The 23,576-nt window shown below is 45.9% G+C and overlaps 1 protein-coding gene across 1 annotated transcript in view; it reads left to right on the top strand.

Annotated features, from left to right (window-relative positions):
- Positions 1-6,613: 6,613 nt before the first annotated feature.
- LOC119464257 (disheveled-associated activator of morphogenesis 1-like) overlaps positions 6,614-23,576 on the top strand; it is a 175,579-nt gene continuing 158,616 nt past the window's right edge. Inside the window, exon 1 of the mRNA XM_049656340.1 lies at positions 6,614-6,637. The gene's annotated coding sequence lies outside the window, so the exon portion shown is untranslated. The remainder of the gene's footprint in view (positions 6,638-23,576) is intronic.

The following is a 23,576-nucleotide window of genomic DNA, read 5'->3' as shown; positions in this document are numbered from 1 at the left end:
TCCTGTGTCGTTCATTCATTTTGAGGGAGGCTACTCCAGTGGTTCGAAAAGTCATCATCATCATCATCCTATCTTTAGGTCCACTGCAGGACGAAGGCCTCTCCCAGTGATATCCGATCACCACTGTCGTGCGCTAGCTGATTCCAATTATGCCTGCAAATTTCCTAATTTCATCACCTATTCTCAGGCGTCCTCGATGGCGCTTACCTTGCCTTGGCAGCCATTCTTAACTAGACCACCGATTATCTGCCATACACATTATATGGCCTGCCCCGCTTCATTTTGTCCTCCTAATGTCAACTAGAATGTCGGCTACCCCCACTTGCTCTCTAATCCACACCGCTATCTTCCTGTCTCTTAACGTTACGCCTACCATTTTTCATTCGATCGCTCGTTCCGTGGTGTTTAGCTTATTCTCAAGCTTCTTTATTCATTCAAGTTTCTACATAAAGTTTCAACATTCAAGTTTCTACCCCATGTGTTAGTGCTGGTAGAATGCAATGATTGCAACACTTTTCCTTTTAAGGGTAGCGGTGATCTGCCGGTCATGATTTGGTCATGATTTGGCCTGCCGTATGCGCTCCGACTCATTTTTATTGTTCCGTAAATTTCGTTTTCATAATCAGGGTCCCCTGTGATTAATTGACCAAGTTGAAGAAGCTCTTGCACAGAGTCTAGAGGCGGACGTGAATCAATTCTTGTTCTCTTGCTATACTATTGAATATTACCTTTGCCTTCCGCATATTAATCGTCAACCCTACTCTCAGACGTTCTCGGCTAAGGTAGTCAGTCATTTGTTACAATTCATACCCAGCGTTTCTGAACAGCACAATGTCGTCTGAGACCCGTTCAAAGGGTATTATGAAATGATGCGGTAGGTGAACTGAAATGCACGAATGCTTCATAGAAACACCGAAGACTTGACCTGCGAGAGCTTATAACTTAGCGAATTGAGCACTGCATGGCTCGAGATGACATCTGTGGCAGAAAGCCGATCTTCTTTAGACCGATATCTCACGCTCTGAATTTGAGAGCCCGTTTGAAAAATATGGTACGAAAAAAAGTTCAGATAGAACCCATCTGTCGATGATTGTTTATGTCAATGTGAGATAATTTGAATAAAGACTCGCCTGAAGACTTATCATCCTCATCCTCACCAGTGCTGCCACCGCCGCTGAGGCCCCGGACTGAAGGATCCACCCACCGCGGGGATTCACGCTTCTCCGTGCCCCATCAAAATCAAGTTTTCTTTTTTTCTCTCTCTCTCATCCTCACCGTTACCATGGGCATGATCTCCAACATCATGATCACGAGAAACATCATCGTCATGATGTCCCTGTCATGGGACATAATAAGCATCGTCTTATAATCTTAGTTATTAGAGCATCATAATGATGCTCTAATGATTCTGTAAGGTAAGTATGGATTAGCAACTAGCGGTAACCAACGCTTTGCTCCATCATAATGATGACGGGTATTACAGCGGAGCGCCATCGTGTTATGTTACTCCGACACAAGCAACGATTACGCATCAGACTAGAGTTCATGGATGTCCTTTCCCGCCCGCCGGAGGGCATCGAGGCACCCTACATCAGACGGCACCTGTGGTGCCACCTATAGGGCGCTATCATCGCAGACAGCTCAGAAGTCCAAATTCCCCCAAAATCACGCTCCATTCCACTGCTGTGAAGGTGGATTACCAGCGAAGCAGTTTAGCACGCGACATAGAGGTGCCACATAATTTACATCAAAGGTATGAGCAAATTTTATTTCTTTTGAGTTTTATTTCTCCAGGAAACTAGGCACGCAAGCGCTTGGAACGATGACAAAGAGAGGGCGGTGCGAGCGTACACATGGTCGACGCGGGTCGCACAGCGGCAAATCTTTGAGAAACCCTTATTATCTACCTGAGAGTCAACTGATCTTGAAAATGGTGCCTATTGATAACTAATCTACTGAGAATGCATATCCGAGTGATGAGACGTATAAGCTTTTGCATAGAATGAAGCGATTTTGCGTCAAATTCGGGAGCTAAGTTTTTGCACACGCAGATCTGTTGACGGAAACGAAAAATGCATAGAACGCAAGCCATATACAGTTTCGCTGTACAACAGCTAGGGACAGGCAAATAAATGAGCTGACATCCAAATTAAACGGCAGTGGTGGGTATTCCTCCTTGGAGCGATGTTTACGGAGCATTTATGCGTTAACACTGAGCGCTTTTCCAGTCGTGCGAAAGAAGTTTGCGGAATAGCAGCGCCATCCACGGAGAAACGTCGCAAACATGTTTTGCAATGCGTTGTTGCACTCCACGCGGGCGGGCATCCGGTATTTTTCGCCGTCTCGTGGTTAGTGCACATAGAAGCATAGGATATCGCGGGTGTTGTCAGAAGGACGCGTGTACGTCACAACCCTCGAACTATATGCGCTCAGACGGCCTTGGGGTGCTCGGGTAAAGCGCACGTAAATGCACGCGATTCACCAGCAGTGGTGGAATCTCTAGTATATGAATAATATACATAACTATATATACATTACCATATGTATATACATGCAGCTGACACACGGCAAGGGTAATATGAAGATGGGGGTCGTTTTATATTGTTGATAAAATACTTGGCGAATACTTTGCGCGACAAGACATTCTTGACCCCTATTTTTTATTAGCCGAAATAAGGTACATACAGGTAATTAAAAATATACGTACTATTCCACGTACCGTATGCACTATTTTTTCCACATAGTACAAGCACCCGTTCAGACATCTGTTCCATTGCAGCACTAAATTTGAGATCCCCCTGTAGTACAATTCGTCTGGCTGACTGCGGAACCACCATCGGACTCATGCAACTCTTCACGGCCTTTTGTGAAATCACAGCACCACCACCCCACACATATCAAATCGAGACACCTTTCCTCGTACGCGGGCTGCATTTCCCTGCGGATATCGATGGGCGTTCGTCCCTTGCCCCATAGAAAACGAATCACACTTCGTTGCGCGTACGCCGTGGACGTGTGAAGCACAACCGCCATCTTCAACAACTGACAGCCGCGCCGTGCAGCGGAGCTACCGGCAGGTAAGGCCGGGCTGGTCCAAGAAAGGTCCACCGCATGGAATACATATGTTGACTTCGTATCTACAGCCGCAATTTGGCTAAAAAAATAGGGGCAAACACTTTCTGATTCGCCCTTACAATGTGCCACATAAACGTTCAGGCAAGTGTTGGGGGCTGCTAAGCGCGAGGTCGCGGGATCGAATCCCGACCACGGCGGCCGCATTTCGATGGGGGCGAAATGCGAAAACACCCGTGTATTTAGATTTAGGTGCACGTTAAAGAACCCCAGGTGGTCCAAATTTCCGGAGTCGCCCACTACGGCGTGCCTCATAATCAGATCGTGGTTTTGGCACGTAAAACCCCATAATTTAATTAAAAAATTCTAGAGACGTTCAGCCAAAGAAGCGCCGCATAGTATATAATTCTTCAGAAAGAATTGTTGTCATGTCTGGTACCGATATTTGCCGAAAGTGCAGACGCGTTTCTATGCTTGGCGGGTTGGTGCTGTCTTCCCAGAGCATGCGCAGATATCTTTATTTTGGCTTCTTCCTTCTTTTTTCCGTCGCAGTAGCGACATTTCAGTTGATAGTCGGCGTTTGCGGTGTCTTTATCGCTCTTCTTGCATCCGTGTTTCCTGCGCCCAACTTTTAAGCCTTGTGCTCGAGTGTCGGAAACAGCCGAGCTATTCGCCACGTCCCCCGACTTATCGCAGACATAAATTAAGGCTCTTATTCGGGTGCTTCGCCTTAAGTGCGTTCCACGGAACGTGGTTGGCTGAAGTTTACAAGTGAAAGAGGTAAGATATTTTAATTACTCTTCAGCCCACTGTAGCAAATTAATAATCTTCCATGAGTCAACCAGTAAAGTACTATAACTCCTAACGAAGAAAATAAGGTCATCAGTTCTCACGTACTTCCTTAAAATTTGAAGATTTGCTACATTCCAGAAGGAAGACCGGACGACAGATTGGATAGTGCTCTGTCTTGTCTTGTTTAATCCGTTGCCATGTATTTGCGCTGAAAAAAAAAGTGCTCAGTGCAAGCATAGACGGCTCCTTATATGGTCTCCTTTGGGTGAATGGGCAGCTTGGTTCAATAATTGGGTGGAAGAGAAGTCTTCCGCCCACGGTCAATTGTCCTTATTCATCAACGAGGCTCGCACAGCCATCAAGCCTTATGGGCAGTTTCGCCACCTATTTACTGTGGTAGCCTTATGGCTATGACATTGCGCTGCTGAGCTCAAGGTCACGGATTCCATCCCTGCCGCGACGGCCGCATTTAAATGGGGACAAAATGGAAGCAAGGCTCCTTTACTTTGATTTAGGTACAGGTTAAAGAGTCCCAGGTGGTCAGAATTAATCCCGAATCCCCCACTATACGGCGTGCCTCATTACCACTTCGTGGTTCTGGCACGATAATGCCCTAGAATTTGTTACGTTTATCGCAGCTTCTCCCACGTGCTAGGCTTCGAACAACCGGCGGTTATGGTTAGAACACTTCCCGTGAGAATGGTCTGGCTTTGTTCAGTTCGCAGTAGCGCGTAGCGAGTGGCATAAGCAGTCACGTTGTTATAGATTGCGTGTAGATGAAATGTGAAATCCGTTGCCCATTATAGACGAAATGCAGCGCTATTGCAGGTGCGATGTTCGAAAATAATTGTTTCTCGGGCTATTGGCACATTTTCTTTGAAAGCCTGACATTTTCAGGCCCGAATAGACTGGTGGCTCGTAGCAGCTTTTTCGGGGGGAAAATAAAGGTTTTTGAAGGACTTTCAAGGCTCTATCAACTCATCTTCGAAGGAATAAAAACGCCCTGATGCGTGACTGCTCAAAAACAAGACGCTATCTTAACAAGTAAAAAAAAATTTTTATCGTACACAACAAGGCAAAAAGTGCTTGCTAATCCTTTTTCACGTAACCCGTCAGCAGTCAGCACAAACAAGATGGCTCTATATCACAAAGATGCTAATCGGATTGGATTGACTTGAATCCTGGCTCCCATAAACCACGTGGTCAGATAGACAACTAAAATTCACTGTGTTTAGCCGAAAGTTATAAATTCACAGGTTTCCTGGCACTCTAAGCGACACTTTCAGATGCAAGGGTTTTAAGGTGTTTTAAGTACCACTACACGAACCCTTGACAGGACCTGAAGTCACACACGCGACGTACGTGGACGCTGGCTTCAAACTGTTTATTCAGGAACCTTCACATTTCCAAAGTGTAATTATCAGTTATGAATAATTGCATTTGCTTGATGATAATCAATGTGTGAACTGTTGTTTTGAACGCTTGTCTGCATCTATAACCTTGGCCCCTTGATGCTCCCAAATAAAGAATGGGGATGTAATGATCGAATCAGTACTTGTTGCTGGGCTGGTTGGTTCATATGGTATTTGGTTGGTTCATATGGTACTTCGCCTGTCACCCAGGTTGTCGGGCGACAGGCGAAGTACCGGACATTAGCCCTAGACTGATTAACGAAAACTAACTCTGCATTGCGTGAACTTGTGCCTAGCAAAAAGGAATAAAAACCAAGCACATTGATAGCGGCGAGCACGTACAGTCGTCGATCGTCGAAATCTGAATTTGCGAGATACTAGTTACATGACTCGTCGAATATTCAATCGTAATGACTGTCGCTCGAGCTCCTTCCGAAATGTGCAACACTATTTGAGTCGCGCATGAAATCTGATTGCACAAGCCTGGGCTGACGACATAGACAACCGGTAGAATCGGCGACAACAATCGAGAATGTTCTGAGATGCAGGCGCGCCTTGCGCTGAACGATAACTTTAGCAGTTAGAAGGTGAAAGAGCCGGTCGCCGGGGGAGGGGGGAACAATGTACGCGCTTCAATATCATTCTCGTGGTGTAATAGCGCAAATTGGTTATCGCACCCTGCCACATTCCCTGCAAAAAGTGAGACTGTCTGCTCCTAATAGACTTAGTTGCGAGTGACCTTTCCTGTCCTGTTCTTATAACTCATATCGTTTAGCATCCTACCACACCACAACAAAACCACTTGAAGTCAGCACCCGGCTTACGTCATTTGTGTGCCTGCATGTCCTGTCTATTCACCCTGCAAACGCTTAGTGAAATTCGTTGTACACCTTCGTTCGTTTGAAGCAGTTGGACCAACTACAGGCTGCAACCGACAGGCTGCAACCTGCGCCCGCGTTTTCGTGGCGCAATAACGCGTGACTGAAAGCAGACCTGTCTACGAGGTCTCTCTACAAATTTGCACCTGTCTTGGAATTTGTGCACACCGATTTCTTTGTACCTTTCTCCCTCCCCCAGCAAAAGGCAATCAGCAGCTGAGACGGGAGCGGCGCGTACAGGGAAAGGGGGACGCGACGCTCCCTCAGTGCTCCCGATCGAATTTTTCGACTAGCGAGTCGGGAGAGAGAGAGAGAGAAAACCAGGATGGGGAAAGAGGGAAGCGCGCGTCCTCCCCATCAACCCCCCTTTTTTCCCCCATGCTCTCGCGCCTCCCCAGGTTGCCATGACGACAGACGGGGAGCTCCCGTCATGGCGGCCGTTGTGTGGAGAGACGTCGGCCCGACGCAGGCTCCAAGATTCCGGTGAGTTGTGCTCGGTTGCTTTCCCCTTTTGCTTCCCACGCGCTTGTGCAAGCGTTCTCCTTATGCACGACTGTTCCGAGGGCCCATCAGTCTGGGCTTTGCGCAAGTCGGTCACTTTTGCAAGAGCCTCGGAAAACGCGGCGGCGTCTGCAGCTGTAGAGAGCGCGACGCTAGTACTACACGGCCAAGTCAAGGCCAGGCCAGCGGCTGTTCCCCAGCCGGTGCGATGCGAGGGCATCGCACCGGGAAAAAGGAAGCGAGAGCGGTGCTGGCGCCGCTAGCGTTCCCGATTCGGGAGAGAATTGGGTTTCCAGGAATCCCGCCGCGGCGTTTCTTTGGACTCGCTTATGAAAACGGGAAGTGACGGGCTTTCCTGGAACCATCTTCAGCGCGGAGGCTGCTGAACTTTTGCAGGACGCCGACTGCTGTCGCGAAAGGCTTTTTAGGGATCGCGTAGGGTCGGGAGAGAGGGAGTGAGGCAGCAGTCCGACTTCCCTGTGAGCGGCGCACGCTGTCTGTGTTTATGTCGTGGAGCGTGGCGGAAGCGATACGTTCGGATGAGTTTTTTTACAAATTCCTGAGACGCACCGACTGTAGACCCGTGATTTTAGTTGACGAACGTATCCTAGGAACACTGGTGGCTTTGGTCGATCGTACTGTTTAATGCCGTTCTTTTTTTCTTTACTACGGGTTCTTATTTTGGTAAAGTTATTGAGTATGTTAGTGTAATGATAATAGCCTGCGTAGAATATTATTATTATGAACGTCTGCTTGCATTCACTGACGGTGCCTTCGTTGATTGCAAGCAATAAAAGGAGCGCCTCCACTGGCCGCTGAGAGTTGAGATAGAAACGTTTTGTTTTTGTTTGAAGTAGCTACAGAGTTCCCCAACTCTTGGTTTATAGTATAGAACGGCTACGTGATGGGTCATCCAAGGCAACGGCTACGCAACTTTGAACTTCGGGAATACTGGTGGGACTCCGAAAGAGGTCTATACTCATTACGCGTAAACTGGAACCATGCAGCGCATGACGCTAGGACTTCTGCACAGGAATAACACACTTCCCGCGTTTACGTCGTCACGTTCGGGGCTGACGATCAACGTCACGAATTTGGACGCCTATGCATGCTACTTGAACTCGGCAGCTCAAGGCTAAATTGGTTTTGACTAGTAAAGTAGTATTTAAAAATTACACATTTGTTCATGGGGAGAAAAAATCTGGAATAATTTTTGAGAACGCGAAGGTCGAACTCCGCGTTAGCGAAACAACGAGGCCTCTTTAACCGATCAAATTTTACGGTTATAACGCTTGTTCAGAGTAAACCATGGTAAGCAGTTGTTAACGTTTACGCTAGATCAGATAGTTTAGGTGGATAAGGACTAAAAAAAGTTTTAATGTGCATATGGTTGCACTAGAACATATTTTCCGGTGGGCAGAACAGTTGCTTTCGTGAAGCAGGATTTATATAAATAAGAATATTTTGAAGAAGCATTAGAAGACGGCTTCCGCAGCTGTCCTGTAACCACTGGTCATTCACATTCAAGTGAAGGCAGCGCAAGACGAAATCAATATTTGCGCAAAGTTTTCGTGTTGATTCAAACACGAGCGTACAAGTACACTTCGTTAGCAGGGCCTTGTGTCTCCCGGGACACAGTCAGGGCTGGCACACGCGATGCAAATTAGACTGAAGCCCTTCTGAGCAGAGAACCCTGGTTCGGTCGGAGTTGATTAGTTTTACTGCTGAGTGTTTACGTTCTGCTATAATAAGCGGCGGAGGACAAACTCCATTTTTATAGCGTTGCTTTAGAAGACGATGCAGTTACGTATCAATTCATTTTTTTCTGGGACTCGCGCGTTTGATTTAGCACTCACTCTTTTTTTTTTACTTAACTATATTACGTATTCTCGCGTTGAGGGTGTTTGTGTGGAGCTGTCGGAGAACATCTTTATTTTGTCTGTGATTAGCGCAGTTATTTCACATCTGGTTCTACTTATTCAATGTCCCCGTTGTATCACCTGTTTCATATTTTGTTTTCTTGAAATGCCAACGAACAAGGTAGCTTTGCTCGCGTAAGGTGGCGATCGGAATGCTTTCCCACGTAATAAATATTATTCAGCAGTAAACTTAGTGACACAAAGTTGAGAATGTGCGCAAGGTCATAGCGGCTGCTACTGCTCATTGTCACTTAGCTGTGCATTTTTTTTGTTGCACTATGTAGACTTGTCTTGCAGTACCTTCTGTACCTTCCAAATGAAGCCAAATGCTTGAGTTTTGCAGATCCAGTTGTTCTGCTCAGAAGCAGACGAATGAGTATTGTAGCCGAATTAAACTACTATCCGTGCAATGTGATAACGATTGTTCGTGTTCTTTTTTTCTCTTTAGGCACATCTCATTTCCTTCGACGTATTAGGTAAAGCTGAAATGACAGTAACTTCTGTACTTCCTAGAGGGAGCAGAAGTATTGAGCTTTGCAGATCTGTTTGATGATTCTGCCGAGAAGCATTGTGTTGCATTGAAGAACATTCTAGCCCAAATAATAACTACTTGTGCAAAGTCATAGCGACTATTCTTCCTTTTTGCTTAGCCATGTTTTATTATTTCTTTCCGGATTATGTAAAGTCCACAATGACTGCACCTTGTGTGCCTTCGGAATGAAGCAGAAATATGTAGCCTTGCGGAATTATTTATTCTCGTGAAAAGCGAAAGTAATATAGAAACGAACGTGCAAGTAAGCGATAAAGAGCGCTGAAAAAAAGCTGCAGCTTGTACAAGCAAAATGTCTATCCGGTGGCTGCGCTGAGTGTAATTAAAGTTGGGGAGTAGGAACGGCGCAGTGCAGAAAGTGAACTTGAGAACCCACGCTCCCCACCACTTCAGCATTAAACTCCGGAAGGGACGGAACGCTATGATCATATTTAACGATGCTTCCGAAAGAATTTTAATCGTTACTGTGACCAAGATGCCGCATTACCTATGTATTTTATATTTAGAGCAGAAGGGACCGCGAATATGTGCATAAATGACGATCCCCCATGCCTCACTTCTTTTTTTCTTTTTCGGGAGGGTTGCTACAAAGTCACGCTGAAGCCACAGGAAACTACAGAAGTGGTTGGCGGTACCTGCACCACACAGGGCAGCATGCGTTTCAGGGGCGAAGCTCCTTATAGCGGCACCCGTTCGTCCCCGTCGTCGTCGTCGTAGTAGTAGTGTGTAACCAGTCTGAGAAAAATGAGAAAAAAAATGTGGTTGATCCCTCTTATATAGGAATCGGTATAGAACACGAAAGTGAAACGTGTCTTCACAGAAGTAGTGTAATGTTTATTGCACATTGATATATAATGTCTATTGGTGTTTTGTGGCTAAAGCGCCCTTAGGCGTTGATGCACCCACGCTGACGCCTGGTGGCACGTCTCCTCCATCACGACTACCAACGTCGATGACCATGAGCAACCGTCGTGCATATGGAAGCTGCACTACGCTGCACACGCTAGCACAACGCGAAAGACGAAGCACGTAACTGACGCACTAATACAACGCGCAAGACAAAGCACGTAACTGAATCGTCACCGAGTCAAATCAGCGCGTACAGCGCGTCGTAATTGCAGCCTCCGCGATCAACTTCAGAAACATTTTCAGAGCTAATTGCGGAGGCCACGCTCCACTGTGCTGAGTACGGTGAACGCCACCTAGGTGGCGTTGGTAGTGCTTATTGATGCCAGCGTCCCTTCGAATGCTGGCATCGAGGCGTCGTAGTGCTGAGACCACCGAAGCGTTCACTGTCGGTGCGCGTTAGTGTCATAATGCAGTACTTCTCTTTTATTGCGATAGCAATTATATGGACACTCAAAAGCAGATTTCTGCCGTCGCCGTCGCCGTGAGATTCCGTATGACGTCAATGGAGATGAAATCGTGACCGCGCGCCGCCGAACGCTGTATGTGCGAGTGAAAGGGCGCGAGGGACGCGCTCTTTCACGGGGAGTGAACGCACGGCGGAGAACAAACGCGCGTTCCGCGCCGTGCTTGCTTAAGGGCTGCAGAAGTAGGCGTCTCTTTCCTCCTTTACAATCACCATATATGTGGAGCAAACGCGCCTTCTTCCGATGCGCGAGAGGCCGTGGGGGGGGGGGGGGGGAAGGAAGGGGGAGGGAAGGGAGGCGACGTTTAGCTGCGGCACCAAGTGCCTATTTATATCAGAGGCTCCGGCAACAGTCACCAACGCCGCACGCATTTTGAGCGAACGCGGGCAAAACGCCGACGGCGTCGACAACAGTTCTGCGCGTTGCCGGTGCTGCTGCATGTCCAAGTTTATACAGCTGATAAAGCTAATATCATTACTCCGTATAGCTCTCTACAAATTTGCTATCGCAATTGATGCTTCACCTTTCAGGTGAAACTGCGACAACTTTTTTCTGCTCGTAGGCGGCGGCACCGCCCCGAGCAAGAGCGCGGGTACACGGAGGAGTGTTAGATATATAAGGCGCGTCTGTGTAGCTCTCTGCAAATGCGTTTGTGGCGCAATGGGTTAAACGCTCGGCGATCTATCGTCGCGGACCGAGAGGTCGTGGGTTCGATTTCCAAATTTTGCATGTTTGTGGAACTTTTTCTTCTGGTTTCTTTCTTTGTATTATGTTCGTGTACATTGTAAGCTGACGTATTTCCGTGACGGAAATACGTCAGTGAAGTCTTGGTGGACCCCGGCATAAAACACTTTCGTGTTAAAATATTCCGAAGTTGTGTCCGTAGCGCGGAATCGAACCAAGGACCCCTCGCTTCCGAGCGCGCGGCGTTAGCCCACTACGCCACGAAGCGGACATGGACGCACGCACCACGATGGCAATAAATACCCAAGATTAACGAAAGGCCGCGTTTCTAGCGCGTTTCTAACGCGTTTGTGCTAGCGCGTTACGGCCCGTGTAAGAAGCTGGTGTTAGACGCTGTGGCCTCTCCGCCTTACCTTCAACGCGTTTCGAACGCGCTGCCCAAAGCGGTGGCAAGTCAAGTTCAAGTCGAGGAGCGTTTATGAATACGGGGGGTATACTCTCTCAGCAGTCATGTGATGGCGTCGGCAAACGCGGTGCACGTTCCGGCATGTGTAAATGGCTGCGTAAGACGCTGTGGCCGCTCCCCTTTACTAGAGAGTACTGCACGTTTCTAACGCGTTTGTGCTAGCGTCCCCTTAAGCGGGAGATCCGATGATTCCCTCCGGAGCTTCGCCCACTCATCATCATTCACCCCGTGGATATGCTGGACTGGAGTCCCTTTTTTGTCGTGTTTATTATTATTATTATTATTATTATTATTATTATTATTATTATTATTATTATTATTATTATTATTATTATTATTATTATTATTATTATTATTATATGTTGTATGTAAGTTTTTTTACTACATATGCCTTTCGGCAAGTCCCCCGAATAATAATAAAAGAAAATGGTTCGTAAAAGTGATTGACTGTGCGAAGCCCCACTCGTTTAGTTCGCTCCGATTTGTCCCTATCCCGGGATCTCTAAACACTTTTTCTACACACGTGACCAGACTACAAGGTACGTAGAAAGCGAAACATTAGATAATCGCATATTATTGTGGAGAAGGACGCTTTTTCAGGTTGATTTTGATCGTGTCGGTGTGTACGGTAGCAAAATGTATTAAAAAAGCTGCTAATTAAAGGATTAAACCTTACTCTGTTATCTCTACATTATTTCCCCTAATTTTGAACAGCACAGAAACGGTTCGAAGTACGCTTGCTAAAAACGACACAACTATATGATAGGGAACACTCGTCGATGAATGCAAAATAAATAGACACTATGCCTGACTGTGCGAAAAAAAATGTAAATTGGGCTACTGTCAATAAAATTACAAATTATGTTATAATAAATTATAATAAAAACAAATTATAATATCGAAATAAGATGCTACGTTAAGAGTACGCATCCTCTACTATAATTATTACATTTAGCGCGTGACGCTCTGTCTGAAAGACAGCTACCCCTGTTGAAGCTTAGAAGGAAAAAAAAAAAAAAAAAGGTCATATCGTTCCACCGATGGCATGTGGCTGTACAGGTGATAGCTGATAGAAGTGTGAGTTACACGCGTTGGCAGAAATTGCTGGCGAATGTTGGGTTTCGTATAGTGTCAAAAATAATGTAAATGCTCTGCGTGCTACTAAATATACGAGCACGACTGATGTTATCATTTAGTTACAATTGAAAAACAGGAGAAAGGTGGGGCCCATGCATGTTCAATTTAAACGACGACGTGACCCACACGTTGAGTTTATTTTGCTCTTTAATCGTAAGAATGGCGCGTGAAGGCACGACACAAGCACGCACTTCTGGAAACACGCGCACGAGCACACCGACACGCACATACAAACACCCCATCAACCGCCTGATAATACACACACATGCACATGCACACACCCAATAACACATGAACACATACATATGCATGCACACGCACAATAACACATACACATACGTGTAGATACCGCACACACAATTTCACGCAAACACAATAACACAAAAACACGCAGAATCACACACAAAAACATGCATGCGCACACCCAATAACACATAAACACATACATGTAGACACACCACACACAATTTCACACAAACACAATAGCACAAAAACACGCACAATCCCACACAAACACATGCATACAAGAGCAATCACAGAAGCACATGCATGTAACACACAAAAGTAAGCGCAATCACACACACTAGGACATACGTACGCACAATCACACACAAACGACAAACTTGCATACGCACAGAATCACACAAAACACACATGCGCACGCACGCACACACATTCTTAAGGTCCCTGCTTTCATTAAAATTGTGAGCAGAAAACCTGGAAGAATTTTCCGGCTACAAGGCGCTGATGAAGGCCCGACAAAAGCATGCTCACAGAATGAACGCTGGCTTCGTGGTATTCAATTCCCGAAACACCTAGATCCAGACCCCGCCTCCCGTAGAAAGCAAATACCACCAGAAACTCCAAGCAAATGTAGCAAGTCGTGCTCGTACCGCTGTGTCCATAAAGAGCATTCATGCAGCGCGTTTCCCCGCAAAGCTCTCTCTATTCTCCCGTGCGGATGGCTTAGCCGTCACGCACTAGATTAGTGCGGAGAACCCACCCTCGCAGGGGCGTTAAAAGAGGGGAGGTAAAAGGGACGGTGATGGTGAAGCGAGTGATGGCTAAGAAAAGAACGAAAGGAAAAAAAAAAAAGAGAGAGAAATATATAGTATGGATAGATAGATAGATATATTGATATAGAACAGAGAGTAAAATGAAAACAGAAATGGCCGACGGTGACGCTAGGGAAGCACAAGAACAAGAAGAAATACGAGGTCACAACAGAAGCGAATCGCAAAAATTTTAAATAATCTCGAAAGAGAGGCGAGAAATATAGAAAGAAGGAAACAGACACAAACACGATATCACACCGTTGTTCGTGACAACGCAAGTAGAATTAAGCTGTGCTTCCTTTTTGCTTCTTTTTAAAAGCTAAGGTGATAAAGAAATACCGTGTGTAACCTAGCCCTTTCGCAGGCGTTATTCCGGTATTTATACTTCATTTGAAAGAGAGAGAGAGAGAGAGGGAGAGAAAAAGGGGCGAATATTTTCGTTGCGTCACCGCTTTCAGGTGGCGTTGACGGGCTATTCCTATAATACTGTCGATCCCTGAGTTCAGCTTTACAAGCACAATAAAAAACGTAAAAAAGAAAGAAAACAAAGAATAGGAAAAGTTGAAAATGAGCGCCTTCGTTAATGTCACATGGAGGAAGTGTTTCGTTTAGACTGTATGCTTCCAGCTTCAGCGTGTTTCTTTTTTTTTATGGACCGAGGAAGGAGAGTAAAATGGTACCTTTTCAAAGCCAGTAGTACGTACCCGTCTGACGAATTGTCGCCAAGAATTTGAAACCGACTTTTATGATCCAAGTTCTTGACTTGCGTTAGAGCTGGTAATATAGATGATTGTATATTCGATTCATGGGCGCCGCCATCTTGGGCTGTTACACAAACGATTTCGTAGCTTTATGAGAAGGTAAGTCACGTAAAATGGCCATGAAACGCTGAACGCATTTATACAACTGTTTCCATGCTTTAGAATCGACTGTAATGCCGTAAACTGCGTTGTTAAAGACAGAAAACAGAAACGTTATAAACCCAATATGGTGGCACCTAAACGCTTCCGTAAGATGGTCTATAGGAGCAGACTCCAGTGTACTAGACGGTCAAGGTGACCTCTTAAGAGCAAAAATGATAACGACAAAAAGAGATAATAAGTGTATACATGGCAACGCAATGCAAAACTTTGCATAGATGACACAAGATGCTGACGCAAAATTTAGCAATAACTGCAAGAAAAAAAGCTAACAAATGAACAGATCTTAAAGGCGCGTTTAAAAACACGTACGCAATAGCAACGCACATCACAATAAAATAATTACAGATTGTATTACAAGTAAATATGCGCGATTCAACATTATCGATAATAATAAGTCATTAAGATTTGTCATAATGATGCTTAAAAAGTGGAAAGCATCAAAATAAATAGTAAGTATATAATTCCCCAAAGAATTTACGGCAAGCAATATTTTAATGACGTGCCCCTTTAAAATATTCCTAAATAAAAATGATGTAAGAGATTCATTTATTTTTGCATATCATGAGGAAACGAGTTCTAGTTGTGGCCAAGAACATCTAATTTTCTTTGTGTAAAAGTTGCTGAAAGTTATATTACATTAAGTTCATCAACCTTCTTGCAGGACAATTTAGTGCCCGAATAAAACCGTGAGCACCGGTGCAGAAAAAAGAATTACATTTACTTCAGTGATGGCCGTATCTACAAATTTTTATGTGTTCAACACTGCAATCTGCACAAAGCAGCCGTTATTTGCGGATAAGTGGGTGACAGTAGCGTGAAGTCAGGTGATGCCAGATTTGACGCGAGTTGCAGATTACTTCCTCAATACGGGTTAGGAAAGTTTTGCTCTATCCACCACGAAACTTCAGTTCTTGTTTGCAGAAAAAAAAAACCTGTACCCCCCGTCCCCCTCCCGCTCAGTATAAGTAAGGCTTCGCCCATCAAGGATAAGGCTATAAATATGGACTGCACAAGGTGCCTTTGCTTTACCGCGGGCGATTATCATTTATAGCTATTGAACCGGCATGCATTGATTGTATGGTTCCAAAGTTACTATTATCCTGAAGGATAGTCTCCACTGTGATTGTTTACAGCTATGGCCGACGTTGAGGCGGAAATTCAAACAGATTTTCTGCAAGTGACGCTTTTTTCGATCCTTAAGTTCTTTTTACTTGTCAGAATAGCATCTCTAGAATTTTATTACAGATCTTGTCGCGAAGTGTTGTCACTATTTACGGTGCTGCTCTATAAACGTAAGTTTATTACGAACAGATGTAGCTTGATTAACGCAGCTTACAACTCAATCGTGACATGATTTTCACGTCAGGTGGCGTTATAGTTCGTTCCTCGAAGCCATCTATTGATTGACAGATCGTACATGTCTTTGATGTACGCGGCGGCCATCACCGGTACGGTTTTACAGAAAATACAAATAGAACAGACAATATTCAATGCTTGAATGCAACAAGTAATAGAAAATGATGAAGCTATCACAGCAAAACAAGATATAATAGCATATATGAATTAGGCAGGAGGGGGGGGGCAGATAATGTGAACAGAAATTACAGTGAAAAATATTGCAATACGGTACAGTACTATCCCAACTCCCATATATGCAAGTCAAATGTCAACTGCATAGAGTAACATTGACAAGTAACTAACAAGTGTATTGAGGTTATCGATGTGTTGTATGAGGCGAAAGTGAAATAGCAGAAGGAAACTTGGAAGAAAAAGTACGTATACAAATCCAGAAGCTGCAAACAGACATTGCGGGTTTTGCTCGCTGAATAATGCTCTTGTGTACTGTCTGACCGGAAATGCGCGGCGCTCTAGCAGAGTGACGTCAGTTCCCTTTATCTCGTGTGGGGTCGGGCAGCCGACGGACAGGAAGTGTGAGTGCGTCCCGACGAAGCTTTCCAGGCGCTAGGGTGGGGGAGTCACTGATGACTCTAGACAGAAGGCACGCGAATACGAGACACAGATGACGACGCAGTGGGCGGCGCGCTATGCCCTCTATCGAAAAAACAGAGAACGAGTTTTCGGCGGCCAACGCGTGCTTTCGGCTGACGCTTCTCGGAAAAAGGGGAGTTGGGGGGGGGGGGGGGGCTCGGCGCCACTGCGTCTCGCCCATAGATGGCGCCGCTATGTCTGTCCGAGGCAGCGGCGGTTGTTGCGCACCCCTTTCTCGCGACCCTGACATTGGAGAGGGAAAGTGCCGTTATTCGGTCAGGCCTGTCCGATCGAAGAACCGCCCAGTCGAGCGCGGTGTTGCGCAGACTCAGCTCGGGGTGAGTCAGACGGGACAGTTTTAGCTTCTGCCCGTTGTCCGACGCCCATTGCAAGAGTGACATGGTCGCAGTCGCAATAAGCATTGCGTGAGGTTCGACGATATAGTAGAGTGCTTTTATTAAAAGAGGTCTGCGCGTAAAAAGGTTTGCTTGTCTCATTGCGTTTTAGGTTTATGTCAAGAAAGTTCATTGGAAAGTTTATATATATATATATATATATATATATATATATATACATGCTGCCCTTTATGACAATCGCAGCTCGGGACGAAGGTGAGCAGCGCTCCGTGACTTAGGGGTCACGCCTTCTGCGGGATCAATAAATAAATAAATAAATAAATAAATAAATAAATAAATAAATAAATAAATAAATAAATAAATAAATAAATAAATAAATAAATATTATACATGCACCATACAATTTTTTTTGCAATACTTTCCTTGCGAGAGCGCATTGACAGACAGTTGAATAGAAAAAAGATTTACAACGAAAGAAGAGACTAGATTGTGCGACACAGTTGATTATAAAAGCCTAAATGTGTCATTTAGAGGTGGGCGAAATGTTTTCAGTGGTTTCAAGTGGTAACACGCATGTATGCATCGTTCTATATTGATACAGATGTTAGTGGTGTCACAACGAAGCGTTAGTACCTGTCAAGTGTGTTGATTAAACCATGTGGCATCGCAGGAGCTCACGCGAGAATTCAACCTCTTTGCCTGGCAGTGCTTTTGCTTGTCCTGCGTGTTTCTTGAAGCATCCGGTATACCTAATCCCGCTCAACTTTGGACCAGAGAGCGGTACATCCGTGCCTATTACTTCAAAATAAGTGGAGGATATCTTTGTCTTGCATGAACTTGAGCTCGAAGTGGTGCTTACGATTGAGTCTACAGCCGACTTACAATTCCAACCCTTCAGGGGTTTGGTCTGCAATAGAGTGATTAAGAGGTGGACAAAATGTTTCCGGTGGTTCGAGGCGGTATTATTGATAATGTGATACTATATGACGTCACGATGTACGTCACGATGTACCGCTGAACTCTCGGGGTGGTTCAGTGGCTGTGGTGTTCTGCTGAGAAGCGCCAGGTCGAAGGTTCGTTACTAAGTCGTTGCGGCCGCATTCCGATGGGTGTAGTGCGCAAAAAAAATAATAATGCGTACCGTGTTTCGCGTGTACGGTAAGCCAAAGGTACTCCGAAGCTCTGCACTACGGAGTCTCTTATGGCTCTGGGACTAAAATCAATCAATCAATCAATCAATCAATCAATCAATCAATCAATCAATCAATCAATCAATCAATCAATCGATCAATTGATCGATCGATCAGGCAGTCAGTCCATCGTTCGATCGTAAAATCAATCAATTCAACAAAACGGGGGGGGGGGGACGCAGTCGGTATACCCAAAAAGGCACCTGCAGAAGCAGGCTAATGGTAACTAATATAGTGATAAACACAACGGGCAACCAGACGTGCGAACCCTCTTAGCTAACCTTGCCCGATCGCTGGTCGAAAATAGCTCCGCACGGAATTAGCCCAATTAGGCTCGCGAAAGAGAGTGCGACGCACTAGGAAAAGACATGTCTCTTTCTACACCTAGGCTATATTCTTCTCCGCCTTGGTTTCTTCAACAGCACGCAGGCTCCCACAGCCATCTTGTACGCTCGTACAGAAACACAGACGCATACATGGGGTGTGCTTTTAGCGCGGTCCCGCTCTAGTCTCCTAACATCTTGCCCGATTCCACCTTCCTAATTCTCAACCGCGCAACAACCTCCCTCGTGCGAATGATATTCTCTGCGTAAGAGGCAGTGCTCTATACTCGGACATTGACGCACCAGGAAAGAAACTATACGCTGTACGCGCACGGCGACGCCGCTGCGCATGCGCGAATAACACGCCATTCGGGCACTGCGGCTCCGAGCCACACCCTCATCGTTCATAGCGCCGTCGGTGAGAGACAAGAGCGTCCTGCCGTTCGGCGTCCTAACAACGCCACGAACTACTACCACGCGCTCTCCTGCGGGCCGAATGGAAACCTAGTTTCCACACCGCTCGTTTTTGGTCATTCTGGGCTGACACGCACGCGCCTCGCGCGCTTTTCCGTAGCCCCACGTCGCCTGTGCTTGTCCTCCTGCAGTACCGAATTTTACGGAGTGTACTCCGCAACCAAAATAACGGTACTGTACGAACTGTTCTGTGTAGAGGAAGAAAACGAAGGAAGATTCGCTTTAGAGAGAGAAGACGCGTTGTTCTCTTCGAAATGTTCTGTAAAGAGACAAGCAAGCTGCGCTCTAATAGAGAGACAATTTATGGTTAGAGGAACAACTGCCGGCTAAACATACGAGGCTAACCCCGCCTGTTGCTGCTGCTGCACCAGCACCTGCACAAGCAGCATCACCAGCAGGAGAGATAGAAAAAAAAACAAAAAAAAAACAGGGCACTTGCCAGGCTTGCAGTCCCCCCCCCCGCCCCCCCGCCTCTCCCTCCTTTCCATCCCTCTTAACAACAGCTCGAATTGCGAATGTTCTCGTTGTATATCAGTCTTGGCATGTTAGTGAATCTATAGCACGGAAACAGCTTGAAGACAGGCGTACTACTGACAAGAGACTGTGTGTACGATTCTAATTGAAACCGGCTGTAGTCGGAAACATGCGGTAGTACTGCAGCACCCTGACCAACGATAGATGCTATAGCCGCTTGTACACAATGTGGGCCTTAAACGCGAAGGATGCGTTTATACGAGGGACGCTCTCTAAAGAGTAGGGAAGGGTGGAGGGAGGGAAGGGGGGGGGGGCGTGGCATTTGGCGCGACGTCGTATGGAATAGCAATTCGGGGCCAAAGCGGCGCCCCGGGCATTTTTGCGCGTGTCCGTGTTTGTGAGTGGTCGTTAAAGGGCGACCAGAAAAATCGGAGCAGAGACTTGGAGGAAGTCGCGCCACGCATTTTGCGCGCCGATTCTCCGTTGGACGCTCCTCTTCGGTTCGTTCAGTTTCATATCCTCAGCAGTAGTTTTGGTTTGGATTGCGTTCACCAGCGGCTGGGCCAACGGCGGCGCTTGTTTTCTCAGGGAAGTGCTCCCCGGTGGCTTTCAGCGCAGTACACACATACATAAAAAAAAGAAACGGTTGAAACGCACACGGAACGCTGTCTTTCGACTGAATTTATCGCCGCATGCTACCACGTGCATTCTTTTTCTTCTGTCTGCAAAACGTAGGCAAATAAGCATGCATTTTAACGCGATAGCGTTAAGGGCCCTTGCCGCAAAAAAGAGAAAAAAGAAAGAAAAAGAACGGTATCGGCGTGCGGCGCCGACCGTCTTGTGAGCGAAAAATTATACCGAACCACGCATACCGAACCATGCACGCAGGTCCTTAGCCTGGCACAGAGGCGTTGGTGAACTAATAGAATTTCTCAAAGTAAAATGCGTTAGAAAAATCGTAAAGTACGACTTAACCACAACCTACAGACAAGATAGCGCCTGATTGCAATTTGAATATACGAGAAAACGCAATTCTGTTACGCGTAAACTGAAACAGAAACCCCTTTTCCAACGTTTCTACCATTCGTGAGTGCCGCGCCTCGCTCGGTTCCTTGCAACAACACCGGCCAGATGGCGCGCGCCTCTGCGCATCCGCGGCAGCGGCGCGCGGAGGCGAAGGTGGAGAAAAAAAAGCAGCAGTTGCCGGGAAGCGTGACAAGCAGTTAGGGATCTTTGAATGCAATCGCGTTCCACCTTTTCAAGGCGAAGCTTAAGCGTCCTCCACATTTTTCGTAGCTGTCCTCCTTCTTTATAAACTACGTGCATACCGGGCCTACAGAATGTTCTATTCGGAAAAAATATATATACCGTAAAAACCGGACTATAGGTCGAACCGGAATATAGGTCGACCCCCCAACTAACCAATTTTAAAAATGAAAAAAAAATCTTTTTCAATGGCAAAAGTACCGAAAGACACTGTTACCTTTAAACAAATGCGACTCAGCCGGTTGCACAATGGTGACAGTATTTATTTAAATGCTGCTCCGTGCCGTGATGATAAGGTGCTGACAAACACGCGGGTCGATGGTCGCACGATACGAAGCCCACGGCAACCCGCCACGTTGCCGTGGGCTTCCGCGTACTCAATCGCCTTTTTCTTGAAGGCGACGGTGAATTGCCGTCGGCTTTCGCTCATTTTGAAACAAAATGTGAAAAAGCAGCCTGAATGCGATGGCGAAGGTGGCTGTTTACTTCATCTGCCCATTGTTGCAAGACTTCCGTAGTTTTTCCACCAATGTCCGGTATATAAGACGAGGGTCGACTTTTCGCAATGGTTTTTTGAAAAAAAGTTCGACCTATATTCCGGTTTTTACGGTATGTATGTATATATATATATATATATATAATGGACGCAGTGAGTAACTAATCAAATTATTGAAATAAATTCTGGGGTATTGCGTGCCAAAACCGAAACCAGTTTCATTATCAAGCACGCCATAGCGGGACTCCGGATTAACCTGGACTACTTGGGGTTCTTTAACGCGCACCTAATGCACCTGGTACACTAGCGTTCTTGCATTCCGCTCCTATCGAAATGCGGACCCACGACCCCGAGCTCAGCGACAACGACAACGACAACGACAACAACGACAACAACGACGACAACGACAACAACAACGACAACAACGACAACAACGACAACAATGACAACGACAAACGACGACAAACGACCGACGACGACGACGACGACAATGACAATGACAATGACAACGACAAGTGCATAGAAACGTCGAGAGGCCAACGTATATTAACAAATTTATCACACTCTTCACATACCCTGTTTCGTCAACCTATCATTGACATCACAGGTGAGTCCCCGAGGGGCCGCTCGTCGATTCACTCGCGCCAAATTACACGGCTGGATGCGATCTACCATGAAGAGACTTGCGAGCGACTTGAAACGTGTAATCGAGGATTCGCATAAACAAAACTCGCACTGCAGCTTACGCGGGTCGACCTTACACCAAGTTTCGACGAGCGTCCGTTCCCTCCTCCGCTCACTTTGTTACATTGCGACACCACATCCCGGAATTATAGCCTCCGATCTGAAGCGCATGGTGAGGCCGCTACGCTGTGCGCATACGTGCAAACGCGGCGACTAGAGCATACACTGAAAAACAAGTGGGTCGCCCGGGCCGCTCCTTTCGCAACACAGATTGAAAAAAGTGCCTAAGTCATCCGTGTATTTTCTTCCTCTGTACACCTGTTGATCTCGGACCACGTCACAGCCTCGACGTACCTATTCGGCGCTCATTATACTCGTACACGCGTCGGGACCTGGTACAGTATGCTGTGCAACTTGTATGTTCTCGTATGTCTAGGGCTATGCTACACAAGGGCTTCATTCAATATTTCTAGTTAACTCAGCTCTATGTAGCTTATGAAGTAGTGCGGATGCATGGCATGGTATATGTATAATCACTGATACAATACTTAGCACAGCTACAGAGTTACTATTGATGTAGTGGAAAACATTACGCAAAACCCAGTGTTACTGGCAGTAATATGGTAACTCACGCACGAAAAAGAACAGAAAGAATGGTTTTTTTATTTGCTCATTTATTTGTTTGCTTTTCAATACCGCCAGCCCCTTAGGAACCGTCACAGGAAGGTCATCTGCGTGATATGAGCAATGTAGGAGGCAGTGTAATAATATTATACGGTGGTTCAGTAAAGACTGAGACTGATTCTAATATCTGTACTTCTGAAAGTTATTCATCGGCACCTTTATTCCTTTTTATATGGTACCCAGTAATCAAAATGCACGCGTTCAATCGTTTCTACCAAGTCTATATATATGAGCGAAGCCATTTTTGACAGCTACTAAAAATCGCCTCCCGTGTCTCAACTACACCTTGTTCCATATAAAGCAAATGTTTTTTTGCCGTGAGGTACACAAAGAAGTCAGAGTGCCGCATCTCGACTGTAAGGGGGTAAGAGGATCATTGCTATGCTTCAGTGAACGGTAAACGACATTGCTTTGACATGAAGCAAGGCATGGAACCAGGCGACATTGGATTGCGATTTTTAGGAAGGTGGCAAAATATGACTCGAATCATGTTATCTATAGGCTTGGTAGAACAGGTGGGACGCGTGCGTTTCACTCACTGAGGAGCATTTAGGAAGGGATAAACGTGCCGATGAATAATTTCTAGAAGTAAAGATATCATCAGTCCCAGTCGTTATTTAACAACCCGTGTAGTCAATAATATAATGCATATGCGCAATATAAAACGTATATTGGTGGACAGAACCATTTCTTTTAATATGCCGTCTACTCTAACGTTCGATTCCTTCTTCTTCATTGGTCATGGCGTCATGAAAATGAGCGAGTAGTTGGCTGGAGCGACTATACGAGTTATACTCGAGATGACAGGGGTACATATGCCTCTGTGTTCTTAGGTAGTCACAAGCTACAGTGAGGTACTCTCTCGAGACCCTCCATTC

Source organism: Dermacentor silvarum, chromosome 9 (assembly GCF_013339745.2).
Source record: "Dermacentor silvarum isolate Dsil-2018 chromosome 9, BIME_Dsil_1.4, whole genome shotgun sequence".
Taxonomy (NCBI): domain Eukaryota; kingdom Metazoa; phylum Arthropoda; class Arachnida; order Ixodida; family Ixodidae; genus Dermacentor; species Dermacentor silvarum.
This window is presented reverse-complemented; position numbering and strand designations above follow the sequence as displayed.